At 32.4% G+C, this 27,604-nt stretch overlaps 1 pseudogene; it reads right to left on the minus strand.

Annotated features, from left to right (window-relative positions):
- Nucleotides 1–4,461: 4,461 nt before the first annotated feature.
- Nucleotides 4,462–27,604, minus strand: LOC128173876 (multiple epidermal growth factor-like domains protein 10; annotated as a pseudogene).

Here is a 27,604-nt window from a genome sequence, read left to right on the forward strand (position 1 = left end):
AATCAGCAGATATTTGAATTTAAAAAAAAAATTGAGCAAGACGTACTGTACTTAGTTGTCAAGATATTTTGATTTTTATTTTGTAATGCTTATTTGATCAGAGTTAAGGCAGTTGTTGCTCAGGTGAGCGATGGGGCGTGGCCCTGGACCTTTTGTTTGGTTTTTTGTGGTGTTCTTTTGGGTATTTTTATATTGTTTTCTTTTCCTTTGTGTGTGTGTGTAGTGAAATAACACGGTCGAAATATTTTGAAACAGTGTTTTAAATGTTCTTTTTATTATTCATTGAAAAAGAGACTTTGGATATATATAAAGAGTAAATCATAAATAATGTATGGAAAAAATAAGCAAGCTAATTTTTTCCCTAATTTCATAACATTCTAATCTGTCAACTTATGCTGAAATATGGCGTTGTAGCAGATGACCGCCATTTGCCGATGTGTGACCTAATTTTTTTTTTCTTTGCGCACTTGCAATGACGTCCAAAGCACTATACAGTAAAGTTTGCAGTGCTCTTACTACGTATTGAACCAAAATAGTAGCTTTAAATATTACGCGACATGATTCATATTGGTTTTCTTGAAATTCCTTTCGGAAGAGTCCGAGTATTCATAGTATAAAAATGTGCGTAAATCAAATACAAATAAGTAACCGCTTGCCATGCAAAATAACATTATCGTTGATTATAAAATAAATAATAATCGATAAAATCAACTCCCGTCAGTACTTCAGTACTTTGATTCTTGAAAGTAATTTGATAAAGAAATTGATTTTGTTACATTTTCAATTATACTAGAGATTATAAATTTCTGACAATAGGCATTTTGTTTGTGACCATTGCTGAGACAAGTTGAGAAATCTTTTGAAAGTAAAATTATTTTACTGCTACTATTTTGTATTGAATGTAAATTTGTTTTTTTTATTAGTAACTATATCAAAGTAATCATTGTATCACAGATGAGAATATATGTTAAAATTATTAAGAAAGGTTACAAAATTTTAAGGTTTCACAGTGAATTGTACTCATGATTTCAATACAGACTAATGTTTGAAAAGGGTACAGTATTGATTTTTACATATATTTTTATACAATTATAAACATGCAAATTTTGCATAGATACATGCCTAATGGTTTGTTTCAGATATTACCTACCCGTACATATAATTGTATATACAGTATCAGAACATGTTCCTTTCACCCTTATTTAGAATAGGCACGTGTGTACTTGATAAATTATTGATTATGGCATTTACATATTGTCAGAGTAGATTTTTTATCTGCATTATCACAGTATGCAGTATTGTTTATTTCTTTTTATAACCATCATTTATAAAATATAAGATAAATGTTGTAATTAAAGTAAAAAAACAATACATTATAATTGAACATATATGTGTGTCATATTATTAATTTTATTGTGATGCTTTATTATTGTGAAGTTCATATATGTATTATGTTTTGTAGGAGCTTCACCATAACAATGATAGTTAATAAACGAAGTTAAAGTACTCATTTGTTACAATAGAAATTAAATCAATATTGATATGTGTCTTTACGGGTCATAAGTTATAAATACATGTGTATAATGTTATCTAAAATGATGTCCTATTATAAAGGAAATGGAAAAAAAAAACAACACGTTGTTTAAAGTAATATGAAACTATATGATAATAAATGACATGTCTATAATGTTAAATATAGTGAAGTCCTATTAAAAAGGAAATGGAAATGGAAAAAACAACGTTGTATAAAGTAATATGAAACTATATGATAATAAATGACACAATAAATTATTTTAAATGACGAGCTTAGTATACACAAATCAATTCACCAGTAAAGAAGTGTGAAAACCCCTTCTTTGTTCACCAGACTCGTGTACCAAGTGTATGCATACCCAAGATATACACGTGGAGCATTAGATTCGTTTGTTTACCTGTTTCATTTTCTCGGACCAGTCGTGTGTGAAGGGAAATTATGTAATAAAAAACAATAATGAGCATAAATCTTCCCATCCAATCATCTGCGTAATCACCGGTAAAAAGGCGATGAGAATAGCAGATTTTCGAATCATTTAAAAAGAAATCTGACTGTAACAAAACAATTACGGATACAAATTAAAACCTGATACGTCAATAATCAGACCTATATCAAACATTTTGTCTGTAAAATTAAATTAATTTTGTAAACCTTTAATTTGTCAGAAAATTTCCTTCCTATTGACCTCGTGACGTCACTTCCGCTGAAGCCTCGTTCTCGGCTAATTCTATTTTCTTTTGATTAGATTTCTCAAAGCAGGTAAATATAGCCACTTTGAATCATCGTAACTGCATTTTTTTGCATCGATTTCGATGCGGGGTTTTTAGGCATTTAATTCTGGTAAATGAATTCTTTGACATAAGTTTCACATCCGCTGAGCTACAGGTACGCTTTAAAGTATTGAGTTTTTGTACGAAGAGTGTAGAGACAGATAGTTTTAAAAAAACTGCACAGAACCATGTGCAAAAAACTGTAAGGAACACACTGCTTGCAACCACGCGACAGGTCAGTGGATGTGCTGCTGGACGAATCGGACCTTTGTGTGATAGAGGTACATAAGATCATGTTATATCTCATCCATCTACTTATTTCCTAAAAATGGTATTATACTATGCATGAAAAAGAAATATTTGGTTTAGTAATTAAAGATTTTTGTATTTATCTGTTTGAATTAATAGGATAAAATGGAGAATTAAGAAACAATCACAAATGTGATATGAAATTTGAAATTATATTTGCTCTCAGAAAAATATATTTAAAAAATATACGGTTTATTATGATTAAATGATTAAAGTCAAAGTACTTGATGTCATACACGTAAAAAATATATTGATTTCATAAACATTTCAATAATATGATAAACATTAAATTATGCATCGTCTTGTGTCGTTATTAACCATATGACTACGGTGGCGCATGGGTCATTTAGCAACGTCACACAAAGATGGAACTCTGTAATATTATTGCTTAGAAAATACAACACTGTCATTATTTTTATCATTGTTAAACAATAAAAGTTAATTAATAATATTATGTTTTAAGTTATAAATTCATAATCACCACGAAATTAACATGTACATAGTAAGTAGGTTTTTTTCTTTAAAATACGAGTTAAGAGATGCACACAACAAATGTGTCTGACTTTCAACAACTTTGTCTGTTGTTTTTGTGTAAAAAAAAACTGTCATCTATTCAACAAAGATCTATATTTGAAAAAAAAAAACGTTTTTGTAAGGTGTACACTATATCATATGAGTAGATTGGTATTATTTTCTCCACTAAATAAATCAGAACATTTTGTTTTTTGACTTTGAATAATAAGTCCTTTAAAAAAAAAAAGAAGAAAGACTCTGTTCTATAGATTATTTTTTAACCAAGCTTTGTTTTATTTATCATTGTGTATATTTTGTATTTATGTAGAAGAAATAATATGTACTTGTTGCAACAGACAAAATATGCTAATAGTTTTTTCAATATAGGCAAATAACAAAGTCTATTGTTTTCATTATTTTAAGAAATATAAAAAGTTAAAACAAAACAAGTACAATAAAAGTACGAACTGATTTTATTGATTTTTTAAATGACTTTTAAATGAATTTGAGTGAACGGTAGGCTTTCTGTAGTGATCCGTTCTTCAATGTGGAGTTTCGACCAGCAAAATCACAGTGTTACAATTCATATGATATTCGATATACTTAGAATGGATTCTAATTTTAATACTAAAATGTTTTATCCATTTGCTCAAAGGTAAAAGAAGAAACCCCATTCTTTAAAAAAAAACACTCTGTTTTCAAGCATATGACTTAATATTACTGTTTGTACTGTAAATTACTTCAACTCTAACAGAAACAAACTGATAGCAAAAAGGTTTACAACAACTGAGGCCAAGAGTCCAACCATGAAAGCTAAAGCTATCGTCACAGGTGTGATTTGTTTAGAATCGTCATTATGTTGAGTATTTGTGTTGAAAAAAAATCATAGAAAACTGGTTAGGGTGTTTTTACAAGTCATTCAAAACATGCAATACATATTAAGAAAAATATTTTAACAAATTAACAACTTTTTAACAAAGTGCGGTTTTTTGTACAAATTGGATTAACGGCTTAAGATAAAATCCATTACCTAGTGTACAATTTTACAAGCTTCCGTTGAATCTGTCACATTTCTGATCAATACAGTATCCATCACGTGGAAACTGGCAGTTCTTTCCAAACGACCACACACACTCTGAAAATAACTCTTCTAAACCGTTTGGAGGGCAAAGAATATTCACATAAACAACTCATCAGCATGCAGGCAGATACAGAGGGACAGGATCACACACATATTGTGTAGTATTAATCTATTATTATTGTAGTAGATTATACTACGGCCAACGCGGTTTGCGTATTTACCGCGAGTCCTCTTGGTGTGAAACTGATCGCGGTTTAGCACAGGTATCTCAGGTAAAACTGTGCATCCTCGCAGTACAGCTTCTCACCTTGTCCACACCGTCGCTGTACTGTAAAACCAGTCCCAGGTGATACTGATCTTGTTTTTAACGCGAGTTACCTCCCCCAATTTCTTCTCATACGGGAAATATAACCGAGGGAATTAATGAATATTAATTCATCTTCCTTTATTTTATAAATGGAGTTGATTGTTACAATTTATTATTTATTTTTTTTTAAAAGTGTGAGAAATAAAAGAAACGTGTAATGATGCTATTACATAATTTTGTTTACTATTTTGTATACTCGATAGCGTTACATATTACCTGATACTGGTACATTCATCGCTTACAATTGTTTGTTATCAATTAATTTGATTAATTATTATAATATAATAAACATTTCGAAATATCTTATTTTGCCTCGAGAAAGAGGATACTAATTAGCGTTTCAATCTTTCATAATTGATTCTTACCTATAAAACATACCTTACACCTAGTCATTTCTCTTAAATAACAAAGCACATGTAGATATAAACTGTTTAAAAGTGCACTCGCTTATCACCGCTACGACCCGAGTTCAATCCCCGTGATCGACAATAGTTGAATGGATATGCTGGTTGCCCGCTTGGACACGTGGGTGTTCTCTGGACACTCCAGCTTTCACCCACGTCGATGACTCCATCGCGCTGATACCCATGTCAACGAAAGATATTAAAGGGGCATCGTCACGAATTTGGTCAAAAATTACTTTTCCGATTTTCGTTTTTACAATGCTTAAGAAAGGCATATTTAACATGCAACCGAAATTTAATTGTCATTTGTTGAGTTATAAGCGAGTTACAAAGCTTGAAATTCTTTGCTATGTAAACAAAGCGTTTGTTTACATTTTGGACGTTGAAGTAAAAAAATCAATTTTAAAGATTAAACGAATGTTTTAAACTTCAAGAAATATTTATCTATGTTTAAGATAAATAAAAAGATAAACAAATAAGCTAGAGACAGATTTTTTATTGGTATATCAAACGTATATAAACAAAAAAAGGGCACGATCCTTGTGTACATGACAAAGAATTACGAACCCTATATCTTGTTTATTACTCTACGAATGACTCTCAAATTTTATTTGATCATCCGAAATGCATTAAAACATAAAAATAGAATTTGACCAAAATCGTGACCATGCCCCTTTAATATAAGTTGTATAACTAGTTTATCAGTCGGTTTAAAATAAAATATGAATATTCATATTTTCTTGGGTATCCATCACACGTTAAAATTTCGAAGTGTCAGTTCACCAACAGAGAAAGGTGAATTGCGTAACATTACGTATACAGTATGTGTATAAAGAATTTGGGTGGTTGTCGTCGGGGTTGGTTACCTGCAGCAATTAGCGTGACTTGGGGTCCGCTAATTAGAAGTATATAGTCTGTTCTTACAAACAGCAAAACTTTCTTGATAGAATAATTTAATTTCAAACAAATGAATTTTTTTTTCAATTTAAATTCAAAGAAATCATTCTGCGTATTCATAACAGAATGTTAACAAAATACATATGTACATCCATAAAATTACCTTTTAATGATATACTTTACACTCGATTGAAATACAACTAAGGTCAAGATCTAGTAATTGAAAGGTACCTACAGGTTTATGAAATTCAAGATATAAATTTTTTTAATGATTGATGCATCATAACAATATATTTTTTCATAAGGTGTACCGGGGCTTAAGTTTTTGGTAAACGCAATTAAAAATCATGTTTTAGACAATCATTTTCTATGAAATATGAGGGTTAAAAGTAACATATCTCGGAGATTTGTCCATTTGACTAACGAAATATATCTAGAATGCCTACAGTCTCTCCAAAAACGGTATTGAACAAGCTCTTGTCCTCCTCTTCAAAATGATTTTAAATTGAATATAGGTACCGGGATTATTGTTCTCGTGATTTTAAATTGAATATAGGTACCAGGACTATTGTACTGGTGATTATATAGTCAATGTCCCAAAATAAAATATTTGCTAAATAATTCCCTTAAGCCGTAAAATGTATGCGATGCTATGGTGTGGTATTCCAATGCTACGGTAAGAGATTCCAATGCTATGCTTTCAAAATGCTATGGTGTGTGCATGCTGTAAAAGATATGCTTTACATGACTGTAGAACAATATTGAAACACATGATAATTTGTACATGTCCTTTCAAAACCACTTTTACAATCAAAGATACATGTATACCACAATTAGTGTCATTAATGTTTAGAAATATAAATTTTGATATGGACTTATAGGAAATGATTTTAATCACTAACCTGCGACGCAGTTACTGTTAATGTTCCCTGGACTGCATCCTCTATCACAAACACCAGTCTTTTTATTACACGGGGAATCATCCAAACAATGGCCGCTACATTTGTTGGTACATTCCAAACCAAAGGTACCATCCTCGCATTCTTTTTAACATATTTTTGAAACTTTCTTTTCATGTCATTAACGCAAAAAAGTAGTTCGTGTTCATTTACATTGAAATTGCTGATATTTAAGTGTCATGATTTAGATTAATTTTGAATTATGAACAGACAGATTCACTACCTTTTTCACACCTATATCCTGTCCATCCAAGAGATCAGCCTCGTTCACAGTGACCGGTCACGTAGTTACAGATCATGTTGTCCTGAACATTGGTGATAACATCTCTCACCAAACCAACCCTCTCTACATTCTGTCGATATCAGACATAAATAAAACATGTTTATACGGTTCACATTCAAAAACTCATTTATACAATGGCAAAATAATTACACTGACTTGTTTGGCAAGTTGTTCCTGTCCATCCAGGTTTGCATTCATAACATGTTCCATAATCAAAGTGACAACTGTTGTCTTAACAGTTGGTGGGACATGGAGTATCACAATGAATCTTAAAGAAGCCGGGTTTACACAAAGAACAGGTCCCATGTTCTTGGTCACAACCGTTATTTTTGCAGTTGGTTGGACAAGATACCACACACTGACTCCCATAGAAGCCAGGTTTACACGACAAACACGCACCATTTTGTATTCGACATGATTCATTGTTAACACAATGACCGCTACAATTCTCGCGACAGTTCATTCCAAAATATCCGGTTGAACACTCTAAGTAAAAAGATAACATACTTAATAAAGAATATGTAGATGCTTTTTTCTGTAGATAATGACATGTATTTCTAAATCAAATACTGAAGAACTTACAGGAGTTGATTTTGTCGATGTCTATTTATTTTAAATTCAATGATATGTTATTTTGCATGACAAGTACATGTAGTTTTTAATTTGAATTACGCACATTTTTATGATATGACTTTTTGGACTTTTTCGACAAGAATGTCGAGAAACCCCTATATGAATCATGTTAAATAATATTTAAAGATACAATTAATTCAATCAAACTATGTATCAGTAATAGAAATATTTCTCGAAAATTGTATGGATCCAAGCAATATTGAACTCTAGTCTCGTTTAACCAAACGCTCGGCTGACACCGTAAATTTCCGACAAGGATTTACGGAGACAGCCGAGCGTCGAGTTGAACGAGACTATATTGAACTCTGGCGTAGAAATATACACGACGACAAAAATTATTTAAATTGTTCGTACCATTTTAAATCTGACTATTTTCAAGGTATTTATAAATAAGTTTCCTTGAAAAACAATGCTTTAGCGTGCATTTTATCGAATTTATGAATTATTTCCAAGAACTAAGTCTTGTCAGCAGCAATGATTTGTGCTGAAGTCAAAACACTGTTTCACTTTCGGTTTGCCTGAGTAACTGCATAGGACAGTTGATTAAAATCAACTCCCCAAAACGATATGACAAATACAGGCAAAACTACAACAGTAATTTCATACATATCTGCTACAATATAATGCTGTGTTATAGTAATTTTAATGATATGCTATGAAATTTTAATACAATGCTATAAGATGTTTATGTTATGCGATGAGAAATCAAAGTGAAGGACTTTATGATATGGTTTGCTTTGCTATGCTATTTTATTAAAACAAAAACGCCTCCTTATACATAAGAGTTCCAAACATTTCGAAGTGAAATGATAAGAACTCAAAGTTTGCCACTTATCGATATTGTAAACACTTATTCTTTGAGATAAAAGCATTTAAAATCGATTTACAATCAAGTGTGCTTTGCTATGGAATGCTATGGGTATATGACAATTGAGAATGTATGAGATGCTATGTTGTGATATTCCAATGCTATGCTTTTTGAATGCGATGGCGTGTGCATGCTGTAAAAGATATGCTTAAATGATTGAAGAACAACAATTAAATTCTTGATAATTTCACATGTGCCTTCAAACAGACTTTTACAATCAACGATATTTACATGTATCACGCCACAATTAGTGTCAATCATGTTTAGAAAGATACATTTTTATGGACTTGTAGAAAATAATTGTAATCACTAACCTGCGCCGCAGTTACTGTTAATGTACCCTGGATTGCACCCTCTATCACAAACACCAGTCTTTTTATTACAAAGTAAATCATTCTAACAATGGCCACTGCACTTGTTGGTACATTCCAAACCAAAGGTACCATCCTCGCATTCTTTTAAACATATTTTTGATACTTTCTTTACATGTCATTAACGCAAAAAAGTATTTCGTGTTCATTTACATTAAAACTGCTGCTATTCGATTGTCGTGTAGCATTCTGATTGCTTTAGATTTATTTTGAAATTCAGATTATACCGACAGATACGCTACCTTCTCAGACCTATATCCTGCCCATCCAATAGAGCAGCCTCGTTCACACTGACCGGTCACGTAGTTACAGATGATGTCCTGAACATTGGTAATTACATCCCTCACCAAACTAGCCATCTACACATTCTGTTGATATCAGACATAAAAACATGTATATATTAATACCATACCTTTAAATATGGTTTACATTTTGGAATCCAATGCAAAATGATTACATAGACTTGTTTGGCAGGTTGTACCCGTCCATCCAGGTTTCCATTCAGAACATGTTCCATAATGAAAGTGACATCTGTTGTGTTTACAGTTGATGGGACATGGAGTATCGCAACGATTTTTAAAAAAGCCTGGCTCACACGAGTTCCGAGTTCCTTTGGACATGCGTTGTCTTTGCAGTTGATTGGACAAAGTGTCCTACATTCATTACCATAGAAACCACGTTCACACGAAAAACATGTACCATCCTCTTGCCGACATTTGTTCTCGTTACAATTGGATGGACAGGAACTATTACATTTACTTCCATGGAGGCCGGTCGTGCATGCATAACAGGCTGTAAGTTCTGAGTCACATGTTTTGTCTCCACAGTTCGTAGGGCAAGACATGTTACAATACTTCCCAGAGAACCCATTGTAGTTACAACCTAAACAAGGAGTTATTTTTAATAGTAAAGGGTACCGAAATTTTCTAGTAAAACAAATATAAACTAGTAGGCTAATTGTCCTCGAACAATTGGAGGTCTTTCCACCTTAATTTTTTTTAATGAATTGCTAGATCAGCTGTAGATAGCTCAATAAGGTATACAACAAATTATCATACTTGATATATGTTGTTCTATAAAATGGGAAAACAAAAAAGTCATAAAATGATAAATTATTTTAAAGTGTTTTTTTTTTTTAATTTCAACCCATTTCTTTAAGAACTCCTTGTTGTATATATCGTAAATATTTATTAAATTACTTTTCTGATTTTTTTTTTCACTCATTCTGAAAAAAAATTGAGCCAAGTGAATATTCTTTACACAATCATATAAGCAGTAAACCTAACAATAGAAGAGAGTGTTCTAGAGGCTAGCTGTCTTTGTACAAAATGAATGAGTTGACTGTAAAACAAGTTTCACTTGAGTAACCGCAGAACTTGATGTGATACTTCGCTGATCTAATTGAATACCTTATTGCGCAATCCAGCAAGCTATTGAAACTCTTACTATAATTCTGTACTTCAAAAAATATGAAAATCCATTAATTACTAGATTTCCAAATGACATTTACCTTTGACCTTTATGTCATTTTGTTTGGCCAAGGTAGACGCTTCTATTCCAAGTGGTCCGAAGTCTCTATGATAGATAGTAAAAAAGTCATTTTATCAAAGTTTCAATACTTTCAGGGGCAACACCTGCTAGAAGGATGCCTCGAATCCTTTCGGTATAAATAGATTGAAGAATCCTCTAAGTATACTGAATACATTGGTAAAAGTTCTAAGTCTTTATCTCTTATGGTTTCAGAGGAGTAGCGATAACAAGTATTTAGTATAATATGGGCAATAACTCTGTAATTATTCAGAAGTGTGAGCTAAGGGGCTATATTTTGACATGTCTGAAGGTGTCCTACTACGTCTATGAAAAAACAATTTCTCTAGCACTCTAAACAAAATAGATCTAAACACTCGTTAATTTACAGATTTCCAAATGACCTTGACCTTTGACCTTTATGTCATTTTGTTCGGCCAAGGTAGACGCTTCCATCCCAAGTGGTTCGAAGTGTCTACAATAAGTAATAAAAAAAAGTTGGACGTGATTTTATGGAAATTTATATACTTTCAGGGGCAATAACTTCTAGAAGCGGGCCTCAGATCCTGTTGGTATAAATCGAGTGAAGAACTATTTAATTGCACCATGTAATGGTACTAAAGACATTGGTAAAAGTTCCAAGTCGCTATCTCTTATTGTTTCAGAGGAGTAGCGATAACAAACATTTCCTTCTCAAAGGGCAGTAACTCTGTAAGTTCTGGGAGTTTCTTTTTACACAGGGTCAATTGGTACTATAACCTTTAATGAGCAATTACATAAAGTTTAAATTGTTTTAGATAACCCTAATAACAAAAAGTGACTCCGAAGTAAATAAAACAAAAAAGAAGAAGAATAAAAAACATAAAGAAAACAAGAGGTCGTTCACCTGAAAGGTGGAACGATCTACAAAAAATGACTTGTGTCAAAATCTTTCTTGATGAAGCACATTTTCACATTTACTTACAAGCAGTTCATTACACTAGATCTCGTTACGAGTAGGTCTTCCGCCCGATTTTGTTTTTATATGAAACGATGAAATATCAATATTCTCTGCCAAATCTGCAATCTTGGTGAATCTAGGTTTTTTGTCTCGAGACCGGAAACGGCCGAACGAAAGAGATTTATTAAAATAAAAGCTGTTTTTTTTATACATTTGTCTAGTGTACACCACTGTTGATCATGGAAGATGAAACACCAAAGATCATCGGTTAAACTTGTGAAGAAAATGGATTGTTTAAACTCTTCTGGTGAGTACCGGAAGTGACGATTGACAAAAGAAAACCCGTTAAACATATATTCAATCGATTGTCTATCATTTATAAGAGGTCGTTTCTCAATCACTTACTGTGACTTAAATCTCGAGGTTATCAATTTTGTAAAAAGACTAGATACCAAAGATATTTGATATAACTGACCGAAAATTGAATATCTTTGCTTATTTAACATATATAAGATCGTGTAATTATATACCGGTATTAAGTCCATGTAAAAAAAAAATAGGGAAAACATATTTTAAGTACTTCCGGTGACGACCAAAAGTGACGACAATTCAAACAAAAAAATGTAATCACGGATTCATACTTAGGGCTATCATCCCACAAAGTTTGGTTGTTTAATTCATCACTGTTTTTGAGATCTTGTGGAGTCATTGTTTTTATTTTTGTTTTTGTTTCTTGACAGGAAACGGACAAATGGAAATGCTCAGTCAAAATAAAAAGTTAGTATTTCATGAACATTAGACACTTGTACTTTATTGTTTATCAATTTTACTAAAATTAAAACTAAAAAGAAAAACAGTGAAACTTTCAAACAGCTTGATTTGTTTGAACCCTTCCGATGAGGACCGGAAGTGACGGTTGACAAAATGAAAACAATTAAACGCATTTTCTATCGAATGTCTATTATCTATATAAGTTTCGTGTATTGATCACTTGACTTTTCGAGTTTTCGTGAGTAAAACATTTATCTAAAAAACGCTTTCTGAGATGTTTGAGATATCTCACCCGAAGTCGAGTTTTTTGTTTTCATTTAACATTGGAAACATCACATATGTAAGGATTATACTTATATTTCAATTTCATATCAAACAAATTTATTGCAAAAGAAAAAATAATTTCTGAAGTGCTTCCGGTGACGACCGGAAGTTAGGACGGACAAAACAAAATGGTTGACAGACATCCACAACTATAGGTCTATAATCCTACAAAGTGTGAATGCTCAAGTCCTAATCATTTTTGAGATCTGAATGTCACAAGCTTATTGTCGTGGGACAGGAAACGGACGACCGGAAATTAACTTTGAAAAAATGAAAAATGGATAATCCAGATATATTTTTTTTCTATCACTCCTAAAATTTTTAACAAAATCTAACGAGCCATCTCTGATAAATCGTGTGTACAAAGAATGGGAACAAAATTCGTACCCAACTTTTGAGCCATAGTGAGCTCTTTAGAACAACGCCAATGGCGTAAAACAAAAACAAAAGGCAAAACTTCAGAATATGGCCTACCAATCCTGAAAATTTCATTTTCATATCTCTGATAGTTTTTGACAAAATCAGCAATAAATCGGTATCAGAAGGGACGACGGCAACAATATGAAAAACAAAATAAATTCAGATTGCTTCCTATTATCAGTGAAAAAATGGTTTAAATTGGTTGGATAGTTTTTGAGAAATCGCGTGCACAAAATTTGTGGGAAAAACCCAATAATAACTAGATACGATCTCGTTACGAGTAACGAGTAGGTCTTCCGTTCAATTTTTAAAAGATATCATTAAAATATCAATGAAATTTCAGAAGTCCCTTCAACCACTCTATTTCAGATAATGTATACGATTGTCAATATCCTTTAATATGCTTAACAAGGGGTTTTGCTTTTTGACATACAGCACTTTAAAGATTTAAGATTTTAGTCCCCTAAAATCCCTAATTACGTCATCAATGAGTGTTGAAAAAAGTTTTACAAACTGACATTGTTACAATCAACAACTTTAATTTTATGATGCATTACAAAATCTTGATCTTTTTAAGGTATGTGTAATAGAGCTTACGCATGTCTTGGCCCCTAATTTAAGAGGCCAGCCCTTTTTACTTGAGATCACTCGGAAGGTCTCACAAATAAAAACATTTTTTGTTCTTACACTTATATAGAATTGTTAAACATTATTGAGATACAAATGATTGAATACTTTAGGGGCCACCCCTCTAGATCCTTAATCAGGACAGACATTGGTGTTTTGATAAGTGGAATTGATTAGAATCATCAATAGAGATATTTTATCTATAACAATGCTTAACAAATTTTAAATATGTCTCCTTCTCTAGATATATTGCGTCAAAGGTGAAGTACTTTGGTCCCTAAAAATCCCCAATTACGTAATAAATGGGCGTGGCAAGGAATTTTTCTAATAGATATTGGTTATATCTTCAATTTTGCTTTTATAATGCATTACCAAATCCGTATCGTTTTTAAGTTATCTGTAATAGAGTGTACGAGAGTCTTGGCCCCTAATTGAAGGGGTCAGCCCCTTTTTCTTGAGTTCATTCGAAAGGTCTCCGAAATACTAACATTTTTGGGAGTTGGTTTAAATCAACTCTCCTATGTAGTCACTATGACAAACTGAAAGTGAAACAGTGTTTGGACCTAAGCACAAATCACCACCGCTGACAAGTCTTAGTTCTTGCATATAATAGAAAAATTCGATGTAATGTATGCTGAAGCATTGTTTTTTAAGGAAAATTATCTATAAACACTTTGAAACTAGTAAGATTTTATATAATACGAACAATTTAGATATTTATGTAGTCTAATGTATTCCTACGCCAGAGTTTAATATACTAGTCTCGTTCAACCAGACGCTCGGCTGTCTCCGTAAATCTCCGACAAACAGAGATGCTCTCTTGCCAGTCGCAGCTTCTCGGGCCTTTCCGGCAAGCTCGGAAAAACACCTCGAATGTATTACCTAAGCGTCCATGACAACCCCCCTTTTTATAAAACTTGATATAACTACAACACAGTTTATGATCTGTTGAGATGTGAGCTATACTTCATTAAAGTAGACGATATACACTAAAATATAACACAGAAGCGACATACAAGACTGTGTAGCCGATACTTATTTTAATGGGAAGCGACTCCATTTTGTATAAAATTCTAACATCCGGTGATGTTAATACATTCGAGGTGTTTTTCCGAGCTTGCCGGAAAGGCCCGAGAAGTTGCGATTGGCTCTCTTGCTTGTCGGAGATTAACGGAGACAGCTGAGCGTCTGATTGAACGAGACTGGAGTTCAATATCAATAGTGCTTGGATCCATACAATTTTTAGAATTGTTTCGATTACTAATATATATAGTTTGAAATCTATCTTTAAATATTATACATGATTCATATGGGGTTTCTCTAAATTCTTGTCTGAAAAGTCTAAATAAAATTCATATTATAAAAAAGCGCGTAATTTAAATACAGACTAGAAACAAATTGCCACGCCAGATTATATGATTTTAAAATAAATGATAATCGATAAAATCAACTCCCGTTAGTACTTCAGTACTTTGATTTTTTCTCTCACACTTATCTAGAATTCTTGTAAATTTTTGAGGTACAAATGATTTAATATTTTAGGGGCCAGCCCTGTAGATTCCTAATGGGGACAGACATTGGTGTTTTGATAAGTGGAATCGATTTAAATCATTATTGCAAACATTTTCTCTTCTATGATGTCCAAAAAAGTATGTCTACTTATCTAGATATATTGCGTGAAAGTTTAAGTACTTTGGCCCCTAAAAATCCCTTATTACGTAAAAAATGGGCGTGGCAATATTTTTTTCTAATACATATTGTTACGATCAACAACTTTGCTTCTATAATGGATTACAATATCTTTATCGTTTTTAAGTTATTTGAAATAGAGTTTACGAGTGTCTTGGCCCCTTAAAAAAGGGGCAGGCCCTATTTCTTGATTTTGTTGGAAAGAACTTTTGATTATCTACTACTTTTGTAATATATGTCTTAACAAAATTTCAACTGATAAAAAGATACAGATCAAAACGTATGAAAATTTTGAATGAAAGTTCGTACCCAATTTTCGTGCCTAGGCGAACTCTAAGAAATAGCGCCACTGGCGTAAAACAACACAATAGTGCACAACTTCAAACTATAGACTTCTTTCTATGAAATAGTTTCTGAGATCAGCTCTGCACAAAATAGGTCGTAAAATGGTACAAAATGGCCGATAAATTGGTACCAAAAGTGACGACAGGGAACATCTAAAAAATGTATTATGTTTAAATCAAGTCCCATCGTCTGTGAAAATATGATTTTTCGAGAAATCGCGTGCGCAAAATTTGTGTAAAAAAAATAAGAAGAAGAAGAAATCGTACGAAAACTATAAGGTCTTCCGTTGGAAACGGAAGACCTTAATAATAACTAGACACCATCTCGTTGCGAGCAACGAAGAGGTCTTCCGTCTGTTTTTAGAATTGGAGATATATGTTCGATCTTGATTTTGCTATTTAACAGCTAAACATGATTTAGAATAGAAACACAGGGACGCATTCAAAGGGCCAGATACTATTTTGTTTCAGGGATAAGAGCTATGTTCAATAAGTGTTTAGAAATTCCTCACTGTCCTTAATATAACTGAGAAAAAAAAGTTTTAGTGGCCGGTCCCTTATCTCCTTATTGGAGCCGCTGAACCAAATTTTGAAGGTTGCATTTTGTAAAGTACATCATTTTAAGCATTTTTTTTTCTATACTGCATTTCAAAATATTTTCCTTTTTGAGATATAAGTGGTCATAGTTTTTGGACTTTTGATCCCTAAAAATGAAACACATGATAAAATCATTACATTGCTTGGATACATGACTGTAAAATAAACATATTTGCTTCTATAACCATTCACAAAATATCCCTCAGCAAAGGGCTACAGATAAAAGACTTTAGAGCCCTTTGGTCCCCTAATATGAGGGGCCAGTCCCTTTTTCTTGATATAAAATAAAAGGTCAATCAAATCTTAACACATTTTGTTCAACAAATGTTTAGAAATTCGTTACCGTTCTTGAGATATATGGGAAAGACCATTTTAAGGGCCTATCCCTTAACTCCTTATAGGGGCCGTTTAACGAAATATTGAAAATTGTATATGATTTAATATATCATTCTGAGCATCTTTTCTTCTATACTGCATTTCAAAATAGTTTTCCTTTCTGAGATATATGAAATAAAAATTCTGGACTGTTGGCCCCTAAAAACCCCTAATTACGTAACACATGATAAAATCATTACATTCCTTGGATACATAACTGTATAATAAACATATTTGCTTCTATAAGTGTTCACAAAATTTCCCTCAGTAAATGGCTACATATGAAAGACTAAAAAAGCCCTTTGGTCCCCTAATTTGAGGGGCCAGCCCCTTTTCTTGATATCAAATGAAAGGTCTTGTAAATAAAAACATTTTTTGCATTACACGTGTTAACAAATTATTTTTCAGAAAAAAAATAAATTAAGAAAATCATGAAAAATTACGACGTTTGTTTAGTTTCAATTTTTGTAAACAGGCGAGCTTTAACGCCTTTTTAGCATGACAAATATGAATGCGAAATTGCACATCTACAATCTCTGAAAGTTTGAACTCAATATCTTCTACTGTTTAGGAGGAGATCCCTGGATAAGCCGACCCTCTGAAAATCGTTAAAACGTCATTTTCTCAAGAATGGAAACGACGTCATCAAAATAAAAAAATGTGTATTAAGTTCGGATTAATATCTATTAGATATAAAAATTTCACTATAATTGGTTCAGCTATTTCCGATAAATGCCTGCACAAATTTTGTAAGAAAAAAAAATAATTATATGGAAAAAGAAACCAAACGAAAACAATAAGGTCTTCCATTTTTAGACGGTGGCTATAAATAGCCACGGTCTATTGCTACGGTCCTGACCGGAAGAGTATTTCTCACGGGGACCCTAGCGGATAAGGAACGATAACTCCGTTAGGTATGCAGTGTTACACGCAATGTTAATTTTATCTAGTATATGTCGATTTCAGTATGAGAACTAATTTTAATCTTATCGGATATTTCAAGCATTATAGCTGCTATTTATTTTGTACATATATCTAAATAATTTATGAAATTGTGTTTTATTTTAAATGAGCCGTTACCCTGTCTGCATACACGGTATCGATAATTTATGCACCAACTGCCACTTGTGACGTTAAACTCTGTATCAGGACTGCATAAACTATAATATCACTGCGATAATTGGCTAAGAGATCTCACAATACTCGATCTTTTTTTATGATGTAAACAATTGTCAGAAACACACTATTTAAACAGGTTTGCCATTTCATATTTCAGCAATTATGCTTCGATCATCGATAAATTCAGTCATTTTCAACAAATTAATTTTAGTTGAGGAAGAATATTTATTTTGATGTAGCTTATTCCAAAGAATTCACAATAGATACTGACAATATGAGTATATATTACATAAATTACATTTTATTGAACTTTAACCGACCAATGGCACGCTTTCTTCTACAAGTGTGCATGTTTTTTTTTAACTTACAAAAAATTGAAATTTACGATACAAATGTGTTTAATTTTGGACTGACCTGTGATTTACCTAATTTTGTAACCCACTTAGTCTGTAGGAACATGAATTATATTACAAGTACCTCAGTATTCATCAGACAATATTTACTACTGACTGTCTCTCAAACACGCTAATCGATCGATCTCGGATTGTAAAATTCACGTGCAAATCGAATCGCCATTTTAGAATTTTACATGTATACATGTTGAACAAACCACATTTTACGATGTTTCAAAGAATTAAGGGATTAAAGACATATGCTGTAAAACGTCTTATGTATTTCACGGCGTGTCAGCTCCTGTATCTCTAGTTTGCAGCAAACGCTAGCTTTTTTGTGAGAAAAAACAATCGGTTCAACTCGTGCAATATTCCATATACATTTATGGTACATTGTGAACGGTAATGTAAGATATAATAAATTTGTTCACTAAACAGTTTTTGACGATTTTTTTCAGAATAAACTGAATAATGCAATTTGATGAGCTAAGTTCAATCTGTGACTTTAATCCATATGCGCCCGTCCTGCTATTAGAGAACCTTTTCTTTGGTTTTGAGGGGATTTTTTTACTATCAGATAACATTATTTACACATGTACGTAAATATCGCCCCTTTTGTTCTCAAATAATTTTTAACTCGCGAGTACAAGTCTATTATGAGCTGTTTCCATTTACAAATAGGCGTCAGTTTGTTGCGACTCGCAATCGAAATACACACCAGTTAGAAAGTGTCATCACTCAACAAAATGCTACATCGGCCGTACCGTATACATCCATGCTATATTTGCGATAAATAATGAAACATGAAGGCAAAAAATGTGCTTCATAGATGACTGTAGTATTTTGTTGAGCTACAGAACTATAGCTTTCCGGAAATATTGCCGGGATTTTCTAACTCTAGCTTTAGATCTATCGTATAGTACATGCAAAAAATAAAATGAAATTTATATACACAGCTGTACGGTCAAAAAAACATGCGTTCAACTTGGATTTTGTTTGTTTGGTGTTTTTAAAAACTAATTTTGAATAACTAGAAAAGTTTAATGTAGCAAGTAAATTATGCGTGTTAAAGTGTACTGAGATGTGACTTTACCAAATTCATTCAAATGATTTGAATAAATCTATAGCTAAATACAATAGAACAAATGTACTTTAAAACGTTGATTAATGAAACTGTCGCGACTGAATATTGTATGATTTTTTTTTCAAATTTTTATTTACTTTCGTTGTGAGCAAATAATCCACCACTAGAGTCGAAGATAAAATATTGATTGACTCTTCTGTTTCATGATGACGTGCATTCCAAAAGCAATACCAGTTTCATCAAACAGGTTCTTGTAAACCATCCGTACCAAACCACACCTAAATGTATTAACTGACTATGAGGACAAAAGCAAATGTGATGGTCCACGAGACTGCAACTTTTTCCCCGTGAAGAAATTGATGGAAAATGCTGTCGAGGTGGACAATAAAACATCCTATATGTATGCCCAAATAGTTGGTAAAAACCTGATAAGTATTTTATCAAACAAAAGCTTTATTTGTTCTCGTTACTTTGAGAAATCTACAATATCTTTAAAGCACAATAGTCCAATCCACACTTTTCAAAAGTTGTTCCCCTTTGTGGTGTCAACCCAAAGGTCAAAAGGGAAAAAAACAAAATCCCCCTTCTTTATACAATTTGGCGGTACTGTGATGAAATTGCTTTGGATTTGATTTATTCATTCAATATGTGGTGTCAACCCACATATTTAATGAGTTATTTTGGGGTAATAAAAATACATACATGTAGTACATGTATTACCGAAAACGGAGTTTTAATGTCAAGTGATATAGATACAAACATAATTATAGAAACAAACATATAGATTCAAACATATAGATACAAACTTCTATACTGCAAAGGCTACAGTGATAAATCTATAGGTTTTCCCCAAAGGATGGCGATAAAGAGACACAACATTTGTAAAGTGTGGATTGTGATCACAACTACGATTTCCACAGAATTATCCATGTAGGAAACTCACGACCAGTTGTGCGAGTATGCGTTAAGTATTAGTACATGTATGAGATACTGGCTCTGGATTTTCGACAACAGTAATTACCATATGACAACTCATCGAAAGACAACTCATCGAAAAAATTCATCGATGCGACAACTCGCCGAATGGACAGCTTATCTATACGACAAGTCATGGAATAGACATCTCATGGATACGACAATACATCGATACTCATCGAAACTCATCGAAACTTATCAAAAGTGAAAATAAAAGTGAAAAAGTAGACTCTAAGAGTGAAAAGTAAAACACAATAACTAATAGGTATCAAAAATTGTAATTGTATTCGCACTGATTAACATTTACATGAAAACCTTATATTGTGTGCTAGCCCTTCAAGGTATGGTAAATAATTGGCATTCGCGACTCGTTCTCCGAATGTCGAAACGATCGAGTAAATCTTTTTGTTTTTTCCAATCACTTTTTTTATCATTTTTCCGATCACAAATCTAAATAAAACCATTGTAAGCTAATTTGTTTTTATTCCTTTGCGAAGGAATAAATGTAAAATCGCTTCCTCCCTCAGCCATATCGTGACTGAGAATAAAATGAAGACGATAACCTGAAAAGTGTTCAAACATTTATATTTTTATTTCAATTTATATCGATGAATTGTCGTCATCCACGAGATGTCTTTCGTTGACATGTCGCGTCGGTGAGTTTTACTTTCGATTAGTTGACTTTCGATGAGTTGTCGCATTGGGCGAGTTGTCTTTCGATGAGATGTCCGGCACCGCATGTAATATGCCACTTTCAAACGGTTGAAAATGCTTAAATGGGTTTGTGGTCATGGCCATTTTTAGATATACTTTAAAAGGATAGCCTTATATATTAAGAATATAGGAAAATGCAAAAGTTAAAAGGTAAGTTAAAAGGTAAAATACATGATTTTTTTCTTTACTTAATAATAGATTATAGCTAAAGACTTCATCATAAGAACGATCCGATGACCCAGCCTCTTTAATGTATATCATTGATTGGTCTGTTTGGTATGAGGTCATCTAATACAAAATTATAGCAGGTAAATATCTGATGGAAAGACAGTTGTAAAATGACATTTTTGTATACAATGCTCGTTTTAATTCGGGACATACTTCAATGCATTAGATACCAAAATGTTACAACATTAGTTCTTTTATTAATACAATTCTCATCTTAGTATACAATACATTAAGTTTTGAAAATAATAATAGTTTTCTGAATAAAAATAGTGTCCAAAACACAATAACAACTGGAGTGGGCAATATTCCGTCGATATTGATTCGCCATCAGAAAGTATTTTTCAAATCTAATACGGAATACCTGTGAATTTTCTGACATTTTTTTTTAAATGAGATAGAGTTTAAAACATTTTTATTGCAAGCTAAACTGCTGGCATATTCCGTTCTTTAAAAAAATATAGTTAAGTAATTAGTATGCAATTGATTATCTATCAGATAATTCTTATCTATTGGTTTTTTTATGACTCATTGAAACATTTATCAAAATTTGACAATGTCAATATTTAAAAAAAAATCGAGAAAGAAAGCAACCCTTTAAGATCTACTGGAATTAAATGAAAAAGGAGAGCAAGCATTACTTATCCTTAAGTGGGTAGAACATATGTGGCGAACGGATACAAAACGACATAAATAAGGTTCCCTTTCCCTTTGAAAAATATGAGCAATTTATTTGTGATGAAGCCAGTATCGGACACAAAAGCCACAATAGCTACCTTGAGGAATCTTTTCTTATGTCATTGCTACCTCCTCATTTCAATTGCAATGACATAATTCTTTAAAATTTGGTGATTGCCTCATTATAAAGAGTCGTACATGAGCCTTGGCTCATGTCTTTTAACATACAGTTAAAATACCATATTATAATATAAGTGCATGTTTAAATATGCATTATAGTACATGTAATTATGCTTACTGTAAATTATTCTCATTTTACCAAAATGCTATATAAATCAATATTTTTTTGTCTGTACAAAGTGTTCTTTAAAAACATATATAAAGAGTAATGCAGATAAAGCTTAGTCGATTAAATTACGTAGTACAAATGATTTTCCGCTTTTAGACCTGGTGTACCGGTTAAACGTTCGAAATAAGAATGCAACGTATCAAGTATTAAAGTTCAGTTTCCTTATTGTTAGAGTGCTGATCTGCATCGTGTGTTAGGACATCATATGCTATAGCTATCTGAAAGAAATTTCAATTCAACCAATGAGGTTTTATTCATGCGTACGCCATATATAATGAAGAAAGGTGTGTATTACAGTTGGAGAACGATTTCTTATTTTATATTTTGAATTTACATAGGTTTAAATTCAAAATATTAATATAAAACCAACTGACGCTTTTATCAATATCATAACAGTAACTCATTTTGATTTTGTTTTTAATCAAGATTTTTGATCATTTTCTGTCCCATGCCCCACCTCCAATTCCCAATCATTACTGTCATGTAACGATACAATTATATTGAAATTGCACCAGGAAGGAAACAAGGTCATACCATCTGCATTTGCATTTTTAATTAGTATGCTTTGTTTCCCAATTTGCCATGTTCATTGTCTGAAATGTCAATCTAGTGGTAAGTCAGGCTGGTTGATTTCAAATACGTAAGTCACATGTATAAGCAATATAGATTTGATACTTATATATTTGTCAGTCGTGTTGTACAAACACTATCTTAGAACAAAAGATAAGCGAAAAATAAGCAACCTCCAACAGTCCGCTGTGGATGCCGCTTGATTTTAGTCATTGTCTTGATGATGTTGGCCGTGACATTGTCAGATAGATAGGTAAAGCTAGTTATTAGTATATATAGAAACTGGCTACGAAAACAGATAGCAACAAGTAACTTGCTACGAAATACAAGAAAAGCTAGCAACTTGTAACTGGCTACGAGTGTAAAGAATGTTCTTTCATCTTGAAGCTATATACTAGAAACTAGCTTTTCTCATATCTTACATCCAGTATTTAGTATTACTATTACTGATTACTAGTACCTAACTTGATATATTTGTTTTACATTAAAAGATGTACAAAATTATATATACAGTTCACAAATGAAAAAAACAACAAAACAAAAAATAAATTGAATTTTTCAGCTCATATTGAGACCATGTCTCTTTAAAACCATAAAAAAAAACAAAACCGCAGATCCAGAAAGATCACATGGAATGTGATACCCACCAGCGTCCGTCCCATTTCTTACCATCGGTTTCCTCTTTTAAAGTTGTATCTTTAATTATTAGTTACTGTATTTAACCTCACACAAAAATCATAGATCACCTTTTAGCACGTGGAGTACATGGCTCAATAGTCATGGGCACTAGGCCAATAACCGAAAGGTTCAAACCTCGCTGTGGTCGCTTAACCCCCAAGATTTGAATGATCATTTTTACAATTTTAAACACCTATGAAATTAAAAACATGTTACACACTTTTTGTACATGACAACGAATTTCAAATAATTTATTTCACTTGTAACTCATTTTCTGAAATTTATTCAGTTCACTTTTGATGAAAAATGTGAATTTCTCCAGTTAACAAATCTCGAAAGTAGAAATGAACACTTGAAAATAGAAGCTTTTGAAAGCTAGAGCACATGGCTCACGCATGATCATAATTGTTAGTTATATTACCCCAAGGTCCATGATTCGAGTCCCGTTGCGGCGGTTGCTCGATTTGTCCTTAAACTAGGCACTCAGTCCACCGAACTACTGGGTCGATTCAATTAGGGATGCCTTGTGACCCATCTGGAGGGAGACGATGATTCTCGTCCACTTAGCACCATGGAAATTGGAGAATTGGAGCACCGGTCTTAAACGTATCATGACGTGGAGAATGATTTTACTAACTGAATGTGTCCCATAAAATCGTACTGATTCGAAGCACGAAGCACGGAACAAAACATTCTCTTCGGTAAACAATGATGTTTGTAACGTTAGACTAAGTATGTTTACTTAGATAGTGGAGTCGTTCAATTTCAACTTTATAATAATTCAGTTTTGGCAACCGATTGTATTGCAGACACAGGTAAAATATTCCCGGTATCTGACGTACATGTATATGTGAATGTTTCATATTTCGGAAGGTATTTAAACAGGGAAATATATCTATCTCTTAATATTTACCTAGTTATGTTCGCACAGCTACTGTCGGCCAGATAACATGACTCGGCAGGATATATATTTTGGCAGGATAGATATGTTCAAGGTAAATTTTATATTTAATCGTTGTAAAAAGACAACAAAACCAGCAATTAAAGTATTATTTCAATCAAAGTTATAACTCGCATGCGTGATAACGAAATGATTTACTACTTTCCAAACATAGAACCGTGCAAGTAACAACACGCTTAGACTATCTGTTTATCTAAGTAGGTCAAAACACAGAATATGTTGTAATGTTTGTTTGAAGCTGACATAATGACGTGTCGTTCAACCTCTTCTTCGATCAAAAGTAATTTAGTAAATTTCCGTTTTGTCAACAATAAGTTACATGTGACAAACAATAAGAGGGATGGAAAGTCGGACCTTTTTCTAAAACTGATAATAGATAAAACGGACTATAATAGGCCAAACTATAATGGAAACAAATACATTTTAATCAATTAGAAAATTTATTTGAATAAGAAATTTACAGAGTTGTTTTTAATATTAAGTTTGCATATGAATGAGATTTAGTGTATTGGGATCCTAATGCTGCCATGTCTGCCATGATGGCCATGACGGCGACCCCCAGGGACTTGAGCGCTGATCATTCTAGATTCACCATCTCGTCCTGTGACCAGCCCATCATCCGTGAACTTAGCAAATGAATGAGATTTAGTGTTTATCAAATTAAATCGAATCTTGTACTGAGTATTATCTCTCACCACTCTTGGATTTTTTGGAACTGCGCAGGCATTATATATATATATATATATATATATATATATATATATATATATATATATATATATATATATAAACATGTATATAATGAGAGTTAAAGGATTAAAAGATGTCCAGTGTATATTTTTTTTAGCCTGCATATGTCTTAGCTTGTTAAAAAGTTGACTACAATTTTATTTATATAAAGTCCTTGAGTCTTTTTTCACTAATTTATAATGGCTAGTTTCGTATACACAGAATTCGGGAGCAGCAATTGTAGCGAACAAAGCATAGAGTGTACAGGAGGGCTTACAAAAATTTACAGTCATGTAAGAAAGAAATTAATGAACCTCCCCAACGGCCTTCTGCTGTTTTGAAAAGAATGTAGAGAAATTAATAACTCGCCCCTCTACGATTAGGATAGATGTTAAAAGAAGAAATTTTATTTTGTTATTTATTTTTACACTTAAAAAAACGGTGATATATGCCTGATGTTTGGTACCTGCATAGCAAAGACTAGCTTTTAGTTTAATGAATAAGTGAATTGTATATACTAACCTCTGATCATGTTCTAATGATTGTATGTTAAAGAAAATTTTCGACACTCAACGAGTATTTCATTTCCTTAATTTCTTTATTTACACTTAATTCCTGTTATCTAATTTCAGCAATCTATGCCAACACATTCGAGAGATGTAAAAAAAATATTTACAAATTAAATTATGCGTATATTGATTTTGAAATATTCAAAAATATAAACGCCACACCGGGGTATGAAAAATGCATATATGTATATGTATATCAAAATAAATACAATATAGCTTAAAATGATAATACGTAGAGGCGTATGGCCCAAATCTTTCATCCGAGCAACAATGCCAAGCAATGATCCAAGATATTTTTAAACTTTACTATTATGTATAATACAGTATCAACCCCCTTTCGCTATGGCTTCATGGTTTGTATCACACACACAAAAATACTTATAAATTAGGAAACGTATGGGTTTTGAGAGAACTGGAATGTTATTTTGTTCTAGAGAATACTTTTAAAAACACCACATTTTATTTATTTTTTGTTGTTTATCTTCGCACAGAATGCGGACTGTACAAACTTGAAGCCATTCCAGCAAGGCTGCTTTGTCCAAAATGTAAAGGTAATTTGCTAAAAGATTTTAAAGAAGTCCAGACAAAATTGTAAAAAGTTTACAGCAAAGCCGGCAGACGCCTGATATTAAAAGCACGATTAGATAATTAAAAAGTCATGAAACGTTCAAAAATATTATAGAAAGACATGCAAAACTAGTGTTGTTGGAATTATCTTTTTAGATCTTTCGAGAGGCTTTCAAAAACTATCTTCGCTAGCAAAGGGTTAACTATCGACTCGCCCTTGACTAGCAAAGATGTCAAAAACAGGTGCATGTGTTAACGATGTTTTATATATGGGATTTTTAAGATAGTTTTTACAAAATAATAAAAATCATACACGATTTAGCCTCTAATCAGTTATAGATAACTATTTACATTTTTATATTAACATTTGGTGGCTTTGTCTATGATAAATTCAAATTCCGTTCTTATGGTTTTTATAATATTTGCATTTTTCTGTGTGCTATAATCAAATGTTGTTTTATTGTTAAAAGAAAATTTATCAATAAGTAAAACTTAACCTTAGATAAATTTCCGCGTGTTCAAATGCATCATAAAACTGCACTTAAAAATAAAACAGTACTAGTCTGCTCTATATGAATATTTAAAATGATATTATAGCTCATTGGTGTTTTGCGCTAAATATTGAATTTTTTAGTATAATAGTTGTAAAAAATATGAATAACCAAGTTGAAGTACCATTTATTAACTTTTATGGGAATATCGGTACGTAAATTACGTAAATTAAATTCTATGCTAGAGTTTATGCAAATTACCACGTTATTCCTTTAAATTTAGGCCGTCATGAATCAATAATTGATCGGCTGTTGGCTGTTAATCCTGATGTCAACGAGATCAGACCAGTGATTACACTTGAAGCAGATAATGTAGATTTTTGTCGACAAAAAAATCTTCTTTGATGTCTCAAATGTGAGACGGGGATAAATTGACCTTTTTGTACCTTTTCTAAAGGACATGCAGCTTCAACATTTGAGGAAATAAAGCTTTAACCGCAGGTATTTAACAGGTAGTGTGTATTTAAAATTTAAAAAAAACCCGACCCATCAACAGATTAGTTGAAGTAGTTGAAATCGGCTCTATCCAAACGGAAGAATCCTGCGACAATTCATTTCTATCGTGATGATAGAAATACACATTGTCGGACAAATCCCATTGAGTAGGAATAACTTCCTTGCATCACTGGTGCCATCTGTTCCAGGGATGGTGGAGGGATCACTTAGGGTGGTGCTGTAAAGGTAAAATGAAAAAGTAAGAAAAGAGAATCTTTTGGCTCTTCTCTGTGACTGATAGTTATGAAAAGCTTTATTTTGAAGCATTGACGATCAATGATCATTTATATTTTTCCTTAAAAAAAATGCCATATACATGTACCTCATATTACACAAGGTACCCAT

The sequence above is a fragment of the Crassostrea angulata genome, chromosome 2, assembly GCF_025612915.1.
Source record: "Crassostrea angulata isolate pt1a10 chromosome 2, ASM2561291v2, whole genome shotgun sequence".
NCBI lineage: Eukaryota > Metazoa > Mollusca > Bivalvia > Ostreida > Ostreidae > Magallana > Magallana angulata.